Below are 18,950 nucleotides of genomic sequence, written 5' to 3'. Positions count from 1 at the left end.
CAGTTTTATCTTATTTCAGTGTTGACTGTCTTCTAGTATTACCAACATAGCACCAAGGAGCCCTAAGTAGGGACCAGTTCCCCTTTGATAATACCTGTTTTTCTCCTCTGCTTCCATTATTGATGCTGTGAAGCCCAATCTGAATATTCAGTTTCCAACATCACATACGAAGTTCCTCTGATCACAATTTAATTTCCTAGATAAGTTTCAGCTATAAAACTTACCCACAGGAATACTCTCCTGTTAGCGCTGTGCATGGTAAGAATGTGGTTTTTGCTTAGGATAAAAGAGAATAAGAACAAATTAGCAAAACATATGCAACTTTTTCTACCTATTGGTAAAAGCAGCTCCCCACCCACGCACTTTCCCTCCCATAATATAGCAAAATCTTTTGGTCTTGTTTTGCATGAAAATATTTTCCCAACTCTTTCACTGTAGGCTCTTCTCCTGAAAGATGAATTGAGAGGAATCAGACACAGCCTCTCTGCTTTGTAAATTAAAGGTGTTTAAAGGAGTGTTCATATTTTTATAGGCCAGATCCTTTGTGCTGTTGTATACATATGACTATGCCACATTCCAGTCCTGATCCTTTCCTTTCAGCAGTGTTCCTCTGGAACAGCAAATGTCAGCCCAGGCTGCAGCTGAATCAATCTTAGGGGATAAAACAAGTTGAGGCCTAATTAGGGACAGGCAAAGCAGCTCAGCCAAATAAGAACTGAAGCCTGAAGCTAATTTGAGGTTTGTGAACACTTAGTTAACTCTAATTTTCTCCATGATTTTTCATTTCCATGAGGTTCTGTCCCTCCTGCAGTAAAAAGGAAATGGCAGTAAGTGAAGAGAGGATGCTCTTTTGGGCAACTCCAGCAGGAATGCAGGGAATCTCATGACAGAACCTATTTTTGTAAGATTACCAGGCTGATTCTGCAGACCCATGGGATTCAGAGAAGATTCTGATATGAATTGAAACCTTTTTGATGCCTCCCTCTGAACCTTTGAGTGTTTCCCCTTCAGTAGAAGTCTTAATTATTAATAATTGCTCTCTTTTGTATTGTAATAGCACCTACAAGCCCCAGTTATGGACCAAGAAACCATTGTATTCGATGCTGTACAAACATGGAACAAAAAGATTATCTCTGCCCCTGACATGGTGCTAATGAAACAAACGCGCAAACCCAGAATGATGGGTTTTTTCCTTTTTCTTCTAAATAACTATTTTTACCTAATAACAGATGGCAGTAGTGTTGTACTGGCTTTTGTGTTTATTTAGCTCTGCCTTTTATATACTAAATTTTCGAGTGCTCAGCATCAGCAATAAATACAGCCACCATTCAAAGCGTATGTTGGGGAAATGCAATTAATTTTAAGGATTTAAGTTTTCTAAACCAACCAGCCTGTGCAGAAAATACTAATTAGGCTGTGCACCAATTTGCTGTCTTGTTGGCAGCAGTAGTAGCTAAGAATTGAATAGTTTTGGAGGGGCAGAAGTCTCACAGAAAGAGGGGCACAGAGGGAGTACAAGGTTCCCTGCAAGCCATCGCTGTATGTCTGATTCTTTGGAGGCTGGCCCGACACTAAGACTCACTACAGTATCACTCTGCAAACGGACTCCTTTGGCTTCAGAAGCACTCGCCTAAAGGGGCATTTCCACTCGCTCAGCTAAAAGCGAGAACTGTTAGGCATGTGCAGATCCAGCCTCCACCCAAAGCACACTGGTCAATGGGAGACCTCAAGAGGTTTGGATCAGGCCTTAGAGGGCAGGGATATACAAGCCTCTGCAACATAATTCTCATGTATCATTAGGTGAAAATAATTTGGTTTCATTAAGAACTTTATTTTTTAAAAACCTTGTGCCAATATTTGGTCATATTGCACCTTTAAAAATTAGAATTAATAGAATAATAATTATAGTGACTTAGCTCTATTATAGAGACAAGGTGGGTGAGGTAATATCTTTTATTTGGTCAACTTCTATTGGGGAAAGAAACACACTTTTGAGATACACAGAGCTCTTCTTCAGGATAGTGTATCAAACTTCTGGGCCAGAAACAACAGTTTGGACAGTTGCTGGCCCTTTGTCCAGCATAACATAGAAGGACACCATCAGGGGCTCATTCACCTGCACATCTACTAAAGTGATATATGCCATCATGTGCCAGCAATGCCCCTCTGCCATGTACATTGGCCAAACCAGGCAGTCTCTATGTAAAAGAATAAATGGACACAAATCAGACATCAGGAGTGGTAATATACAAAAGCCAGTAGAAGAGTTCAATTTCCATGGACTTTTAATAACAGATTTAAAAGTAGCCATCCTGCAACAAAAAAACTCCAAAAACAGACTTCAAAGAGAAACTGCAGAGCTAAAATTCATTTGCAGACTTAATACCATTAATTTGGACTTGAACAGGGACTGGGAGTGGCTGGCTCACTACAAAAGCAATTTTTCCTCTCTTGGTATTGACACCTCCTCATCAATTACTGGGAGTGGACCACATCCACCCTGACTGAATTGGCCTTGTTCTCCACTGGTTCTCCACTTGTAAGGTAACTCCCTTCTCTTCATGTGCCAGTATATTTATGCTTGTATCTGTAATTTTCACTCCATGCATCTGAAGAAGTGGTTTTTTACCCATGAAAGCTTATGCCCAAATAAATCTGTTCATCTTTAAGGTGTCACCGGACTCCTCGTTGGTTTCATAGAAGACTGAATCTTCTTGATCTTCACTCGTATTCTAAAAGGCGTGTGCTAAATAAATTAGATTTTAATGCCTCCAGCATAATTTCTGCTTTCACTTTGTACAGTGCCTGCCCTGTCTATACTAGTTCTCATTGGTCTGACCTAACCCCTTTTCTTAGCTAGTAAATTTGAGCAAAAGTGTACTGTCACTGCAAACTTTGCTTATTGCAATACCACATTTCACCAGTAGGAGGACATTTTTCCATATTATCCTGTTGACTCCATGATTCATGCTCATCAGTAAACAACCATATGTTCACTATTAAAGTCCTACCAAGCCTGCAATCTCAGGGCACTGCCCTGACCATACAGTGGTTAGGATTGCCTTGCCAGGACTTCACCCTTGATGTTGGTGTTGTCAGTGATTCAACCCATCTGTTGGTGCTGCCAAGAATTAAGCAAACGTACTTTCCTGGAATTAGACGCATTCATCAGGAAGCCTTGTCTGTACTCCAGGGAGTGCTCGGATGTGTGTAACCTGCTCAGAAACCCGTGAAAAGGCTTTATTTTGGTGTGGAGTGGGGAGGGTGTTAAAACCGTTTTACATTTAGCTGTAAGTAAAAGAAGTACTGCTCAGGTTACAATGTGTGAGTCTCTTGGATGGATGTGTTGAGGTCATTTCTATGCCGCTTGAACATTAATTATTCCATAGGGCACTTTTAAAAAACCTGTTGTTTTGGGATCCCTGGCCACAGTTTCCATTCTCCCTGTTGGTATGTAGTTTGCTTTGCTGATGCCTGCCATGTGACCAGGGTATTAAACATTTGTAACCTTCACCTGTATCATATAACAGGGACCAAAAAAGAATATCTCCTGATTTCACAAGCCACCCCAGAGTTGGCTGCATTTTGGGTTGTGTACATTCTGTAAAGTTAGTTTGGGTTCTTCAGGAGGAAGGATGCTGTGAAGAGGTAAAAGTGATGATGCTTGATTACTAATCATTAAATTAAGGCATGTCTGTGGTAATAATGCACCGCTGAGGTATCGAAATACCACGATATTGGCTCCTATAATTAATGTAATAACAATGGAATACATACTTGCTACCTATGGTTTGAGCTTCCCCACCACCTATTCTAGCTGCTTTAAACATAGGTTTCCCCACAAGAAATACTTTTGCCCCCTAAAACATTTTCCTTTACTTCATGCCTGATGCTGTGGATCCCAGTGACTCTATTCTGCATGATACTTTTGAATTTATCTGCCCTGTGGTTTTTTTACTCCTACGGCATCGCATTATTGTAATAATCTGTAGCGATGTAATTGACATTCCTGCTTTGTGTGAGTAATGATGTACTAACCCAGGAGTTTCCAAAAGATGAATAGGTATTTGATACTCCAGGTATATTCCAGTGAAACATGCTACTGTGCTTATGAATGCTCTTGGCCCCACTACACAAAAGCTGAAGGCACCAGCTTTGCAGGTGAATGTTCCAGGAACATCCCAGTAGGATGCACCTGTTGTGCTAATTTGTAGTGGGTCTGTCCCCTTTTCTTATCTAGTCTGTTTGCAGAAGCATTACACTTGCGCACACATTTTGCTTGATGCAATATCACATTACACCAGTAGAGAGATATTGCCAGTTGGGTCTCTTAATCATGCTCATCAGTTATTTATTAAAGTAAGTTTGCCTAATTCTTTTGAGCACCAACAACAAACCTGCTATAGGGACCCAATCTGTGCTAACTGAAATCAGTGGCAAAGCTCCTTAACCCGGATCCTTAAAGGTACTGAGGTATTTGAAATCAATAGGAGCAAGGCCCCTAAATATCTTCGAGGATCTGGGCCCTCCTGACTTCAGTGGTGCAGGAGCAGGGCCCTCAATGAGGCGACAGATATCAATGTCCAGGCTCAACACATCTGCTATGGTGCTTATCATTCCATGTACATCCAAGCAGAAGGCATCTGATCTGCTGAAGGTGCAGGTATAGCTAGGGGGAATGCAGCTGCTGCTGGCTGTTCGAGGCATGTCCTGAAAGAATGCAGCTGCCGTGGTGTTGGATTTACCAGGCAGGTGCCAACATTCCATTGATTGCAGCACACAGCGGCATAGCGGATACATCGGAAGCTCAGCAGTGGCAGCGTTAATCTGCATCCAGCTCCTGGCTCCACAACAGCGCTATAGTCAGAGGAAGCTGTGCCTAGCGCGTGCTGCAGCTTTTCAGCAATGCACTCCTTGCATCACATGTAGTCTTCTGCCCGAGCTTCACAATTAGGATTTGATCTCTGCCAATACCCACCCAAAGAATTCCACATTGTATCAAGAGCAGAAAATGAACAAGGAGGTCTCTGGCCTGCAGTGTTTCACACGAAGTTCCCTTTCTAGTGCTGGAAATGACTCAGCCATTTCCTGGGTAGGGGTGCAAGGCACACTTTTCTCACTGGCTTCAGAAAAGCCAGTAAAGAATTTTGCATGGAAACCTGCTCTAAAGTATCAGGAATTATTTGTCATTCCCGTATTTTCCATGCTAGCACATCTGCTTTGACAAAAGAATGAATCGAGACATTTATAGGAACAGGCCCAAAGTCTTACACAGAAGGAGAGCCTAACACCCAGACACTGCATCTGTAGATTCCTTTGTGCATGAGAAATGGATACTTGCACTCTTCGGCGCATGCATTATCCACGGTGGGTATGCAATTTTCTTGCAGTATCAATGGAGACATGCACTTCTTTGCAACCACCTTGGAAAACCTGACCTTGGTATTTCATTTCCCATGTCATAAATAACATGCCCGCTGTAACAATTCAGATTCCCCGATGTGCTTTTGCTGTCAGCTCCCAATATCTGGCCATTTGGGACGCAGTCTGTGCAACATTGCTCCCTTTGAAGATCCACCAGAGTGAGAGTCCAGCAGCCTTCAGGAGACAGCGTGAAGTGGTTTTGTTCTTAATGGGTCCTCAAAGAGCCTGTTTCATTTTCAGCTATTGGTTAGCTTGGAAGCCTCCTTCCATAAACTCCTCAAGCCCCATCTATTCCAGGGAGCATCCTGGCTCTGTGGGTTATGCCCCATTCTTCCTTTGCTCTGTATTATGATGAAAAGTTTGTGCTCTTGGGATTAGGGCCTTGTTGTAGTGAATCCATATTTGCAAACACCAGGCATAATTACAGTGTAAATCTCGCTGTTTGTACTATCTCCGTGAGTTCAGCAAAGGGCCACCTCACTCACTCACTCCTACACACTCCATTATACTCTATCACATATGTACAGCTCAGTGGCTTATAGATGCGAATAATAATAAAAGCACAATGGGTGGGGATGGGGTGTCCTGGATCTGAGTTAAATGAGATTTGACTTGCCTTAAATGATTGGCTGTTTTTTTTAGCAAACTTGTTGGGTTCCTAGATGCCTAGGCATTTGGCATCACATAAACAAAGAGACAGATTTTCAAAAACTTTAGACCTAAAATATTCACCTATGCTGCCCACTCTCCATGTATATTAACTACATTTGCCCATGCAAATTGTTGTAATTGCTTATGCACCAAATATTTTATAACAAACTGGCCTACATTTTTATAAATAAGGTAACAGCCTGTTGGCTCTATCCTGCCATGTACATATGTCAAAGGTACTTTGAAGGATGAAATAATAGTGATGAAAAAATAAATGCCTCTCTAATTTAAGTGATAGGATGTTGTGATCTTTAATTACTGACTGGAGTGGATCATATACTGTCAAGGTTCCTTCCCCACTCTAAACTCTAGGGTACAGATGTGGGGACCTGCATGAAAACCCCCTAAGCTTATTTTTACCAGCTTAGGTTAAAACTTCCCCAAGGTACAAACTATTTTACCTTTTGCCCTTGGACTTTATTGCTGCCACCACCAAGCTTCTAACAAATATATAACAGGGAAAGAGCCCGCTTGGAAACGTCTTTCCCCCCAAAATCCTCCCCTAACCCTACACCCCCTTTCCTGGGGAAGGCTTGATAAAAATCCTCACCAATTTGCATAGGTGAACACAGACCCAAACCCTTGGATCTTAAGAACAGTGAGAAGCAATCAGATTCTTAAAAGAAGAATTTTAATTGAAGAAAAAACTAAAGGAATCACCTCTGTAAAATCAGGATGGTAAATACCTTACAGGGTAATCAGATTCAAAACATAGAGAATCCCTCTAGGCAAAACCTTAAGTTACAAAAAGACACAAAAACAGGAATATACATCCCATTCAGCACAGCTTATTTTATCAGCCATTTAAACAAAACAGAATCTAACGCATATCTAACTAGATTGCTTTCTAAGACGCCATTCCTTTTTTGTTCCCAGCAAAAGCATCACACGGACAGAGAAAACCTTTGTTTCTCTCCCACTCCAGCTTTGAAAGTATCTTTTCTCCTCATTGGTCATTTTGGTCAGGTGCTAGCGAGGTTATCCTAGCTTCTTAACCCTTTACAGGTGAAAGGGTTTTTGCTCTGGCCAGGAGGGATTTTAAAGGTGTTTACCCTTCCCTTTATATTCATGACATATATTAATCATGTTTTTTAATGCAATCTCTCAAATGGCATGTTAGGAAAGACACAACATAAAACCAAACTCTCTTGAGTCTTGTATAGCTGTGAGCTGACATCTGCAGGAATCCCAGCAGCTTGGTCCCATGTTCTGCCCGCCAGGGTCTGACACCATTGTGATAAGATCACTGGTAGGTGCATGTCAATGACACTTAGCCTCAGAATGTCAAAGAACCTTGCGAGGTTTGGAAGAGAGACCAGAGAATCACATAAGAGAGGATATTGCTCAACTGCCTCCCTTCTTTCCCAGAATCTGAGAAACAGGCACCTGGACAACTCCAGGTGAAGAGTTAGCTGGATGCAGCGTTAACAATACACTCGCTAGTCTTCATTTCTCCAGGTGTTGGTTTACTCTATAGAGAGACGGCCTCTGCACCTTTACACCAACAAGGGCAGGGGCGGCAGGTTTGTATAATTTTTGGTGTTGCCCAGAAAGGGTCCAAGTCCCTCCCTCCCCCCACCTGCCTAAGGCTCTGGGAGAAAGTTTGGGCACTGGAGAAGTGCGGGCTCTAGGAGGGAGTTTGGGTGCTGGGTGCGGGCTTTGGGCTGGGGCAGGGGGTTGGGGTGCAGGCTCTGGGAGGGAGTTTGGGTGCAGGAGGGGTGAGGGCTCTGGGAGGGAGTCTGGGTGCGGGGTGTGGGCTTTGAGCTAGGGCAGGAGGTGGGGTGCAGGAGAGGGTGAGGGGTGCAGTGCTCAGGTGGCTCAGGTGGCTCCCGAAAGTGACCTGCACACCCCTCTGGCAGTGGCTCCTAGGTGGGGGTCTCCGGGGGTCTCTCCATGCCGCTGTCCACAGGCACCACCCCCGCAGCTCCTATTGGCCACAGTTCCTGGTCAATGGGAGCTGTGGAGTTGGCACTTGGGGCAAGGGCAGCGTGAGAAGAGAGACACATCCCAGAGCCGCAGGGACGTGCCGGCCGCTTATGGGAGTGGGGCGGAGCCAGGGTGGGCAGGAAGCCGCCTTAGCCCCACTGTGCTGCTGGCAGTGGCAGCAACAGCCGGGACCCCTAGGCCCTTTTAAATTACCCGGGGGTGGCAGGCGGGGTCAGGGGATGCTCTGGGGGAGGCATGCCGGGCGCGGCAGACAGGGCCAGGGGAGAAACCCAGCCCTGAACATTGGTGGAGCTGGGCCTCTGACCCTGAATATTCCTGGAGCACGGGCACCACGGGCCTATACAACTCGCCACCCCTGAACAAGGGTTTACTCTCCAGGCTTTCCAGACCAGTGGGTGCAACAGATGCTTTTGCAAAACTACACACACAGACATTGTGTCAGTAAACACGGCTCTCTCTGGGTACCCAGGAGTTTTTGTAGATTCATCTGTTCCTTTCAAATTTGGCCTTTTTTTTGCAGGGGTGGGGGGGGCACACTTGGGTGATCTAATGCCTCTGCCTACACAAGAGACCCAACAGTAATTCCTCAGACAAAGCCCGAGGACAAGGGCTTTCCTTGTGGTAAATCTTGTGGTAAACCTAACAGAACGGGACTCCTCAACCCCCAAACTGACGGCAAAGTCCAAGGCATCTGGTCAGCAGGGTGCAGCCCAGCTGTGTGTAGGCAGCAATGGGCACTGCAGTATAGTTGTGCCCAGGTGGAACCACTGGCCAACCCATTGTCATGGACATGGCGAACGGAGAAGGCCCGGTGTGGAGCTCCTCTCCATGGCGCAGACGAAGTGCACAGCCCCTCTGCATGGCATCTCCTCTGCTCTCATCCCAGTGTGCAGCTCTTAAACTGCTTTTGGCCCTTACACCTCCATGTAAAAATGTCCTAGGGTTGGGCCAAAGGCTGACTGCTCTGGGGCCATATCCAGATCCTAACACCTTTAGTGATGGAGGCTCTATGACTTCCCATCACATGAGGGGGTTCTGCAGCTGCCACACTGACCTCACCACTCAGAATCGTTGCCTGATAATCAGCTTGAAGCTTCCCTTTCTGGCTTGTGCTCCTGCTCTCGCAACCTCCAAGCCGCGGAGTAATTCCTCCCCCTCAGAACAGCCTCATTTCCTATCTCGGCCGTCATTTCCCCCCAGACTGTATCTGCGTGGTGCCATCCTCATATTGTGTTCATCTGCTTTTACCTCAGAACACGTAGGTGATTTTTACATCCCTCGTCACCTCCACAATATGGACCACAGCTCACATATCACATGACGGCAGTTAACAGTCAGTAACAATAGGTGAATCATGTAATTTTCTACTTGTAGTCATCTTCCTTTACCACATGGATTTTCCTTCGACTCTGTCTTCTATCTTAGTCAGAATTTGGGCCTCCTCTTATCTAAATGACAGCTCTCTACAGTGGGTGACTGACTAAAGTGGAAGACACTATTTTACCATGTAAGAGAGTCTATCTACCATTACACTCGCACAGGGAATCTTTAGCTAGATGGGATATTTTGACCCTTAGCACCATTTAAGTCCTACAGGAATGTCTCCATCAGCACGAGCACTTGTTTAAAAACCACATCCAACTCTCTCCCAGAGCACTGGAAGTCTCTGATATGGAGACATTTATAAGGCCTGCTAGTACAGTCCAGGGCAGCCAGCCCGCTTTTGTTTAACGAATGAGGATTTACTGGACACATTCTGTAGCCAAACTTTCTGAAGTGGGGTGGGGAACGTTGTCAGCATTAGATTTCAGCTGAAGACCATGTGTTCTATGCCATGGACTCTGTCTGCCTTTTGGGTCCAGATCTTTCCTACTCCCACTGTTCAATAAACTCCCATCTATGTAGCTAACAACTATTAAATGCACTTTGGTGAGAGTTCAGTTGAAAGGCGAGGAGTCTCGGTAGTTCATGCTGCATTTACTGTTCCACCCTTTCATTCAGTGTTTGCATTTTTTGACCCTCTGTGGTAATCACAGTGCCTTGTTTTGACATCTAAACGTGTCATGCTTTAAAGGACTTAGTGTTTCCATAGCCACCCTGCTGTCTGTTTTTATAAATTTGTGCTGTTTGTACAAAAAAACCCACAGAATTTGTTTGAGTTGTGTGTATTTAGCCTGTTGCTAATATTCTGGAATTAGTGATAGTTGATTCTTGTAGGTTGTTTTGCATGCCAACCAAAACGCTGGGGTTTTGGGGGGGGTGCTTTCTTTTAAAGCCAGTTTTCATTTCAAGGAGAACAAACTGTGCGTGTGAGTGCATGCGTCTGTGTGCATCCACATTAATTTTGTAGGACTGGCTTTACTAGCCTGTCAGTTTAGAATTTCTGATCAGATGCAATGAGTTTTAATTACACTTGCAACAAATCGTTGATTGAGAGATGTTTATTTAAATGAGCCAGGAAAGTAATGCCACAAAATTCCAGGCCTGCTCTTGCTTCCAATAAAACTCTCATTGACTTCACTGAAACATGGTTTGGTCCCTTCACATGTAATTTAGGGCTCATCTATACAGGGGGGTTAATCCACATTAATTTGCGATAGTCCCATATGAAGATGCCTGTGTACACATGACACAATTCATTAGATCACAGTAACTCCACATTTACTGCAAACTCTGGAGTCCACTTTCAAAGTGTACTAAGTTTGCTGCAAATTGAGTTAGTGTGATGTACTGAGTTTGTGTGTGTGCAATGCTGCTGCATTACTTTGGCAGTTCTCCCAATGCTATTGTTGGGGACACTGGGGCATGGCCACTAGGTAACTCAAGGGGATGGAAGACCACGAGTGTCGATGAAGCCCCCTCGCACTAGGCCCAGGTGTCCTTGGCCCCCCCTCCCGCCTGGAGGCACTCGCAGCAGCTCTGCGTACTAGGCCCAAGTGTCCTTGGCCCCCCCGCGTGGAGGCACACACAGCAGTTATGCTGAGAATCTGCAGCAATATGTTGCAGAGTCAGACTGCCTGAAACTAAGCAAGGCTACACAGGGCAGATATGGAAGAACAATGCTGAATAAAGCAGTTTTATGTATAGTTTAATAAATGATACAGAGAACCAGGGAACTAGCTGGGAACTGGATTGGCTGGCTATATGGATACTTGGGGCAGCTTGCTATTGGATAAGTATGCTGGGAAAAAGGATGTATAAAAGCCTGTGTAACTTCCTGCTCTGTGTACAGGATTTGAGATTCAAATCTCCCTGTACCTATTTGAAGCTTCAAATAAACTTTTCTGCTTCTCCACCCTGTTGTGATTATTGGGTGTAGCACACCGGGTAACGAACCAACTTCAGCTGTTGTTTAGTCTCTTGGCACTGGGTGCTGGCAACACTATCCTACATTGCTTTGCAGGTGTCTGTTACTGACTTGTCTACCTGTGTTCCCTCTGCTCTAGGATCAAGTTGACCAGATGTCCCCTCCCCCATTTAAAAACTGGCATGGGGTCAGAGTTTGTCCATTTGCTCCTCGGTTAGAATATATCAGCGCTGCTGCGATATTACTCTAGAAGCCTTACAACATGTCTTGAGCAGCTGCCGGAGCCATGCAGAGACCCCAGATCTCCTCACCATCTGCAGAAAAGCATCAGTGCAGCAAGCTCTTGGGGCCAGGCACCGCACTAAAGATCTTTTTGTGGGCATTGATAAGCAGCTGTCTGCGTGCAAGGGGCTAGAACCGCAATGTCGACCAGTTCCAGATAAAGAGCAGACAGCTCAGAAGGACTTACATTAAAACCAAAGATGCCAGGAAACAGTCCAGTTCATGCACCTATAATCTGTCCATTTTTGGAGGAGCTGCATAGGATTTTGATTAATGACATTGTTACCGACACCCATCCCTCCCACATGAGTGATCGGTGGCAGAACACAAGGAGGCCAGTGAAGAGCTTTCCCCAGAAAGCCAGGATCTCTTTGGGACTCAGGACCCCAATTCTAGCCATGAAGGAAGCAAGCCCGATTCCCAGCCAGAAACCCAGGCCAGGACTGAGGAGGCAAATCCTATGGAAGGAAGCTGGACATGTAAGCATCTTTCTTTACAATTTATTATTATTCTAGCTTCTGTTCCAAGTGCCCCACAGCCATTTTGGGGGGGATGTGAACTATTAGCCTGTGTGAGTCTCCAGCCCTGCCTTCCTTCCAGGGCCCATACTGTCCGTTTTCAAAATAGTGTCTGCTCTGGCCAGGCAACTGGCTTCTGTCTCCTGCTCAAGCCCTGACCATTGTCTGTTTCTAGCCCATGTCCCTGAGGGCACATTCCCAGCTACCTATTTTCCTTTCCCCTCCCCGCCTCTGTCTTGCCCAGTGAATGCCCCCATCCCCATCAATCCTCTTTGCTAGCTCAAAATGGCGCCTGCAGTCTCCATTTTGCCTCCCCTCCTGCCAGTGGTAAAGTGGTAATAAAAGAAGTGGGGAAACTAATCTAAACTAACCTCCATGTTCCCCGAATGAGAAATGGGTAAATTCTGTTTTTCCCTGACGACACTGCTGCCCCCCACAGCATTGCTGAACAACAGCAACATTCAACTGGGCAAAATGTCGCACTTCATTGAGACACTGGGTATGTGGAAAGAAGCTTGGATACTTGTAAAAGAGTCTTTCCGGGATACCTCTTTAGCAGGGGCAGGGCCCCTTGCCATGCCCAGTTACCACCACAGGGACAGCCCTGTCCAGGCCCCCGCCTCTTAGTCCTTGCCGTGGGCCCAGTCTCTGGGTGCCTTCTTACTTCGTTTACGCATGGGGAAAAGTAAAAGTTCAAACTCAGCAGAGAATAAGCCCCGCACATGGTCAGCCAAAAGATAAAAGGTTAGTGGCATCACCTTCCTGCAGGGATGCCCGGGTAGCCAAATCAGTCTCTCCCTGTCCAGCTTGCTCTTGGGGTTTGCTGGACTCTTTACGGAGCTGAGGGGTCTGAGGCGTGGGGGTTCCTTCTGCTGCTGCAGGAGCCACTCCCTCTCAGGGAATCCCCCACACTGATTGCAGCTTCCTCCTTTTAGAGCCTTCCTCCCCACCATGCATCACTTGCAGGGTTGGAGGGCCAGGGCTACCTTAGCCGTGCAGGCAGTGTGGCTGGCTCCGGCCAGGCGGCAGGCTGTGAGCTCCTGCCGCTCTGAGCGGCATGGTAAGGGGGCAGGAAGTGGGGGGGTTGGATAAGGGGCAGAAGGTCCTGGGGGGCAGTCAGGGGGCAGGGGGCGGTTGGATGGGGCGGAGGTTTGGAGGCGGTCAGGGGACAAGGAGCAGGGGGGGTTGGATGGGGCGGAGGTTCTGGGTGGGGCGGTCAGGGGACAGGGAGCGGGGGGGGGGTTGGATAGCTGTGGGAGTCCTGGGGGGCCTGTCAGGGGGTGAGGGTGTGGATAGGGGGTAAGGGAGGCAGTCAGGGGACAGGGAGCAGGGGGAGTTGGTTAGGGGCAGGGGGTCCCGGGAGGGGCGGTCAGTGGACAAGGAGTAGGGAGGGTTGGATGGGTCGGGTATTCTGAGGGGGGCAGTCAGGGGGCGGGAAGTGGGAGGGGCCGGATAGGGGGCAGGGGCCAGGCTGGTTGGGGAGGCACAGCCTTCCATTCCCGGCCCTCCATACAGTTGCACAACCCCGATGTGGCCCTTGGGCCAAAAAGTTTGCCCACCCCTGCTCTAACCTATTCCAAAAGCAGCACCACCTTCCTTTCAGAGCGCACACTCCACTGTCATTCTGCAACTACAGAAGTGATAGTTAAACAGTTCCTCCCTTCTGTCCGAGTGGCCTGTGACTGACTTCATTAACCAGACAAGTTTAGGTTCTCCTGGGCGAACCAACGCAATTGCCCTAGCATCGTGGACCTTCCCAGACTACCCTGCATTTATGTTTGTAAACCTGCCATGGTGGTCAAACAGCCCTTTGAGCATCATTGAGAAACACCCCTTTTCTGGTTATAAACCCTGAGCCCTGGTGCAGGAGGCAAATGATAGGCACATAGGTCCCACCAATTGCCCCAATACCGTTTGGGAACCTCATGCATACAAAGCCATCAGTAATCTCCTGATTGTTACCAGGCTTTATAATCTGAGGCAACAATACCTTATGCATGGTGGCACACCTCTGCATGACCAACAGAGTCAATCTCCCTATACCAATCTGGTTGGCTATGGATTGTATGGATGTAACCTTTGGGAGTGGCCAACTTTCCGATGGAAATGACGAGTGCTTCTCAACAGATATGGGGCACCAGATGTTGGTAAGCTGCCACTGAATCTCTGGGGTGAGTTCAGCGCAGATCTCAAAAAAGGTCACCTTTGTCATCTTGAAATTCTACAGCAATGGGAAGGAAAGTTAATCCACCTCCCTGGGAGGCGGTAAGAATTCTTCCATCGCCCTAGCACTGTCTCCAGCAGGGGCTTGGTCAGCTAAACTACATCTCTCAGGGGTGTGGGTTTTTCACACCCAGGGGAGTTGTAGCTATGCCAGTGTAACTTTTCAGTGTAGACCAGCCCTGTGTGAAGCTACTCCGTGAATAGCTCCTGTAGTAGCAGTTCCTCAGTGTCACCCTCCTCTTCCTAGCCCTCCTTCCTCCACTACCACCGCTGCTGCTGGAGGAACTACTCCTGCAGCCACGTCATCGGCTCGGCGATGTGGCTGGTGAAGTCCAAACCTGAGGCCACCTGGCTTCAAGAGCGGAAATACAGCTCAAGCAGCCTCTGTATATGCACAGTTGCCAGCACAGTGGCACGGAGCATTGTTGGGTCCATGGTGGCTGACAGCAATTTGAAAATGGCACTAGCCCATCCAGAAAGAGAGGAAGCATAGGACAGAGACAGTGAAATCATGGAGTTTTTTGGAATTTGACCCTGTATCCCAGAATTCCACAGGCTTCTCTCTGGCTCCACTAAGCACCCCATAATGGGCAGCGAGAGACATCCCAGAGTACTCTCTGCAAGGATCCCAGGATCCCAGCCTGTATACACAACAATGTGAACTGAAAGAGTGCACAGCTGTTCTGTGTGTATGCCATTAGTAGGACTGGCATGTTGTGCATTAACTAATGCACGTCAACTCACTGTGGATTAAAACCCCTTCATAGACAAGTCAATCAAAAGCCACAATCAGTGCCTGATTTCCAGAAAGTCTGAGTGTCCCTCACTCCCATTAGCTTTCACTGGCGTTGTGGGTTCTCAGCACTTCTGCACAGCAGACCCTTAGTTGCTGCCCACAAAGCAATTTCACATCATGCCAAATGGTGAGGTTATGTAAAGGGAAACCAAGAATTAAAAGGCACCTTCAGCAGAAAGGAAGGGACTTGGGTCAAAGTGGATTCATTCTGAATTTAGGGCCCCATCCAAACACCACTGAAGTCAAAGCCCATTCTAACCTGCACTCAGGACTAGGACTGGTAGGAAATCAGGGAGCTGACCCCTTCTGTTGCAACCTGCCTAAAGAAACTGGCCCTAGATCTTTAGGGCATTCTGGGGATAAAGACTGCATGGAAGACACAACATATTAAAGATTAACTGCAATGGCTGTTGAGCTATTCAGGAAAGAGCAAACAATGCAACAACTATTGCACTTACAAAGGATTATCCTGCACTTTTGCCTTTTCACTTTATAATAAGTTCTGGAGAAAGTGGTGCAGGCTTTACAATAGGTTTTACTGCTTGTTTACTCAGCAATGAACGTTAGCAACAAAGGCATGTGTATAGTCAACAGAGAGTGTTTGGCTATATGCATGGAGGGGACTTTCTTATGCAGTTCAGAGGAAACAAACTCACTGAGGATTAACTCAAGAATCGCACAAAGTGATAAATGTCAAGAAATGCAGCATTAAACCTGACACACTCATAGCCTTAATCCTCTTTAAAAGGGTTGAAACAGTAGGAGTCGGGCTCAGCAAATGCAGTCGTTTTGAATTTCCTGAATTTTTGCTGGTTTCTTACAAAATCCTCATTTTATTCTCAGATTCTTTTTCTATTACTTCTGTTTTATTTTGCTCTCCATTGTTTGTATGGGCTTTAAATATACAGTGGCTAGTGAGAATGCATTTTGCGCCCAGGATGAAATTGTTCCTGTGCAGCACAAGGTCTGTGCACCACTTATGTCCATAGGCCTGTGTGGGCCTTCTGCACAGTGGTGAATTTCCATTGCATGAATATACACAAGCAGCTCCAAAATCACACACTTCGGAGTGAAATTCACCCATGATCAAGGCCAGCATGAGCAAGGCCAGCATCACTTAAACCCTTTTTAAGGACTTGATCCAAAAGCCATTGAAGTCTCCGGGAGTCTTTGGGTATGTCTACACTGCAAAGAAAAACCCACAGCTCCAAGTCTCAGAGCCCAGATCAATTGACTCGGGCTCATGGGGCTCAAGCTGCATAGCTAAAGATAGCAATGTAGACATTCAGGCACAGCCTGGACTTTGAGACCCTCCCCCATTGCATGGTTTCAGACCCTGGGCTCCAGCCCAAGTGGGACTGTCTACACAGCTATTTTTAGCCCCACAGCCTGAGTGCCAGAGCCTGAGTAAATTGACCTGGGCTCTGAGACTGACTGCTCAGGGTCTTTTATTGCAGTGTAGACATACCCTGAGAGGCCTCAAGTTCTTAACATGGGGCTTACGTGTACTTAAGTGGTGCATGAGACTTTGTGTGGATCATCCACACTGGAATGAATTTCATCCGTGGGATATAGAAGTCTCTTTATGGCCCTGCAAATATAATCCAGTTTCAGAGCAATACGTTAACACTATGCAAATCTCATGAGCATGGCCTGCCAAACCACAAGAGAAAGTTTGGATGCTTAGTTCACTAAAACTTTTGCTTATGATGCAGGTCTAGCGACAGATGCACTATACGTATGTAAAAAGAAAAGGAGTACTTGTGGCACCTTAGAGACTAACCAATTTATTTGAGCATAAGCTTTCGTGAGCCAGAGCTCACTTCATCGGATGCGTATGTAAATACCTTTGCCATTCTTCCAGTTACCCAATAACAAGCAGTGGTAGAGATCTAGTGGGTTTCTTGTCTCCATAGCTGAGGAAAACGTGCTATAAACTAACTTTGGACTCAGGTCAGTTAATTATTCATTAAAAATGACTGAGGCGTTATCACTGGGCTGTACTGGAAAAGGGTAGGTTGTGGAGTGGTGTCGAGAAAGGCTTTTCAAAGGGATGGAGGCTGAGTTTCACTGTTACTTCCTATGCAAGTCTCCCTGTCTCAGAAGAACACGATTCATCTATCAAGAATGTACAAAGCAAAATCAACCTATTACCAAGCAGAACTGCAAGCAGGGAGTCAGCTGGGATGTGGAAGTAACAACATAATTATTTTTTTTAAACAACAGTGCGGTTGGGGGTGACACAGCTGTACAAAAACCAAGCATTATTCTGAAGTGCAGCTGCAAGCTGAGATGAAATATGTGCATGGAAAGGGTAGCACTGGGACCTGTTTGGCTGACAAGTGGTTGGACAAGTTGACCCAGAGGATCCCTACCAACTGGATTGCCTTTGAATCTAGGATCTGAAACCTGTGCTGGAGAGTTATGCCAACTGAGAACTCTCACAGGCCAGGGCACTGTTGGGTACTTACTCTGTGAAATCAGCATTAGAGGGAAACAGTGTAATGCCATGAAGATATGCACCTCTGAGGACTCTGCAGCTGACAAAAGGCCAGGGCAGGGCCAGCAATCCCCTGGGCCTTCCCACTTCACTGACATTAGAGGTGGAAAAGACATATTAGGTCATCCAAGGCTCACAAATCGGGATGATCTAATATGACTTTTGCCTTCAATGGGACTACTTATTTTAAAATATAGCACATGCCTAAATGCTTTGCTGGATTAGGGACAGAGTGCTAAGCATCTTGTGGGATCATGCCTCTAGTCCATCCACCAGCAAGAGTATCATTGCTCCCCAAGTGGAGTCTTGCCACTCTTGATCTTGCCAGGTAGCTGGGTAAGCAGCAGCTCCTGCATCAATGCCAATCCCACAGCCAAAACCTGTCACTTCTCCTGTGCAAGGCAGGCCTCCAACTCTATCCCTCAGGCCATCTAGCTTGTGTTCTTGTAAGTTTTAAAGAAACCAGACAGTGCTTCTAGTGATGAGTTAAGTATTTATTTGCTCTTTAACATGATATATTAACTCAGTATAAACTACCCATGGTTTCTTTGGTGTATATCAAAGGAGGACCTGGACACTGCAGCAGCTGAATGTGATAAATATCAGGCATTTTTCCAAATAGCAAAGTTTCTCACACTTTGGGCAGCTCCACAAATCTGGATCATTCTTATTGTTTAAAGCTCTCTTCAGAATTGCAAAAACCTACTGCTGAATGTCATTTAATGTTCTAACAATTGCTGAAAAATTCAAGCCATCTGAACTGGAAAAGACAGAGAGGAGAAGAAGGTAAAATACCAGTTTGTGGCTATAGCTTCTGCACTATGCAGAGGACAACTGCTGCCAGCAATAACAATCTATCTACTTTGGAAACAATGAAAATATGATCTTTGCTATCAGCTCTTTGGCCTTTTCCTGCTTGCATTTCACTGCAGTGGGCTTAAGTCTTCTCTTCCTAAATATTAGCATCATCGGCATGTAACATTTAATGCCCACCTATTTCATGCAATATTGGGACAGGTCTTCATCAAGTTTGAGCATGTGACAGTACCAACAAAATGTGTGGCTAATTTGCAAACACACAGTTATTAAGATTGTGCACACATATTGGGCATGTAACTGTGTGCTTATTTTGCATGTGTATTTATATGTCTACGTTTTTTTTTAATCTCTTCCACATTTTCAGATCTTTGAGGGCCAAAATTTCCAGAAAATTTCTGTGTGCAAGCACCATGATTGAACGTG

At 46.0% G+C, this 18,950-nt stretch overlaps 1 long non-coding RNA gene across 1 annotated transcript in view; it reads left to right on the top strand.

The window, feature by feature from the left end:
* The window catches only part of LOC140897260 (uncharacterized), a 51,014-nt gene that overhangs the window by 16,679 nt on the left and 15,385 nt on the right, over positions 1-18,950 (top strand). Inside the window, exon 2 of the long non-coding RNA XR_012154693.1 lies at positions 11,529-12,150. This is a non-coding gene — a long non-coding RNA (uncharacterized lncRNA). The remainder of the gene's footprint in view (positions 1-11,528; positions 12,151-18,950) is intronic.

Source organism: Lepidochelys kempii, chromosome 13, assembly GCF_965140265.1.
Source record: "Lepidochelys kempii isolate rLepKem1 chromosome 13, rLepKem1.hap2, whole genome shotgun sequence".
Lineage (NCBI taxonomy): Eukaryota > Metazoa > Chordata > Testudines > Cheloniidae > Lepidochelys > Lepidochelys kempii.
The sequence above is the reverse complement of the archived record's forward strand: the minus strand, read 5'-3'. Positions and strand labels throughout refer to the sequence as shown.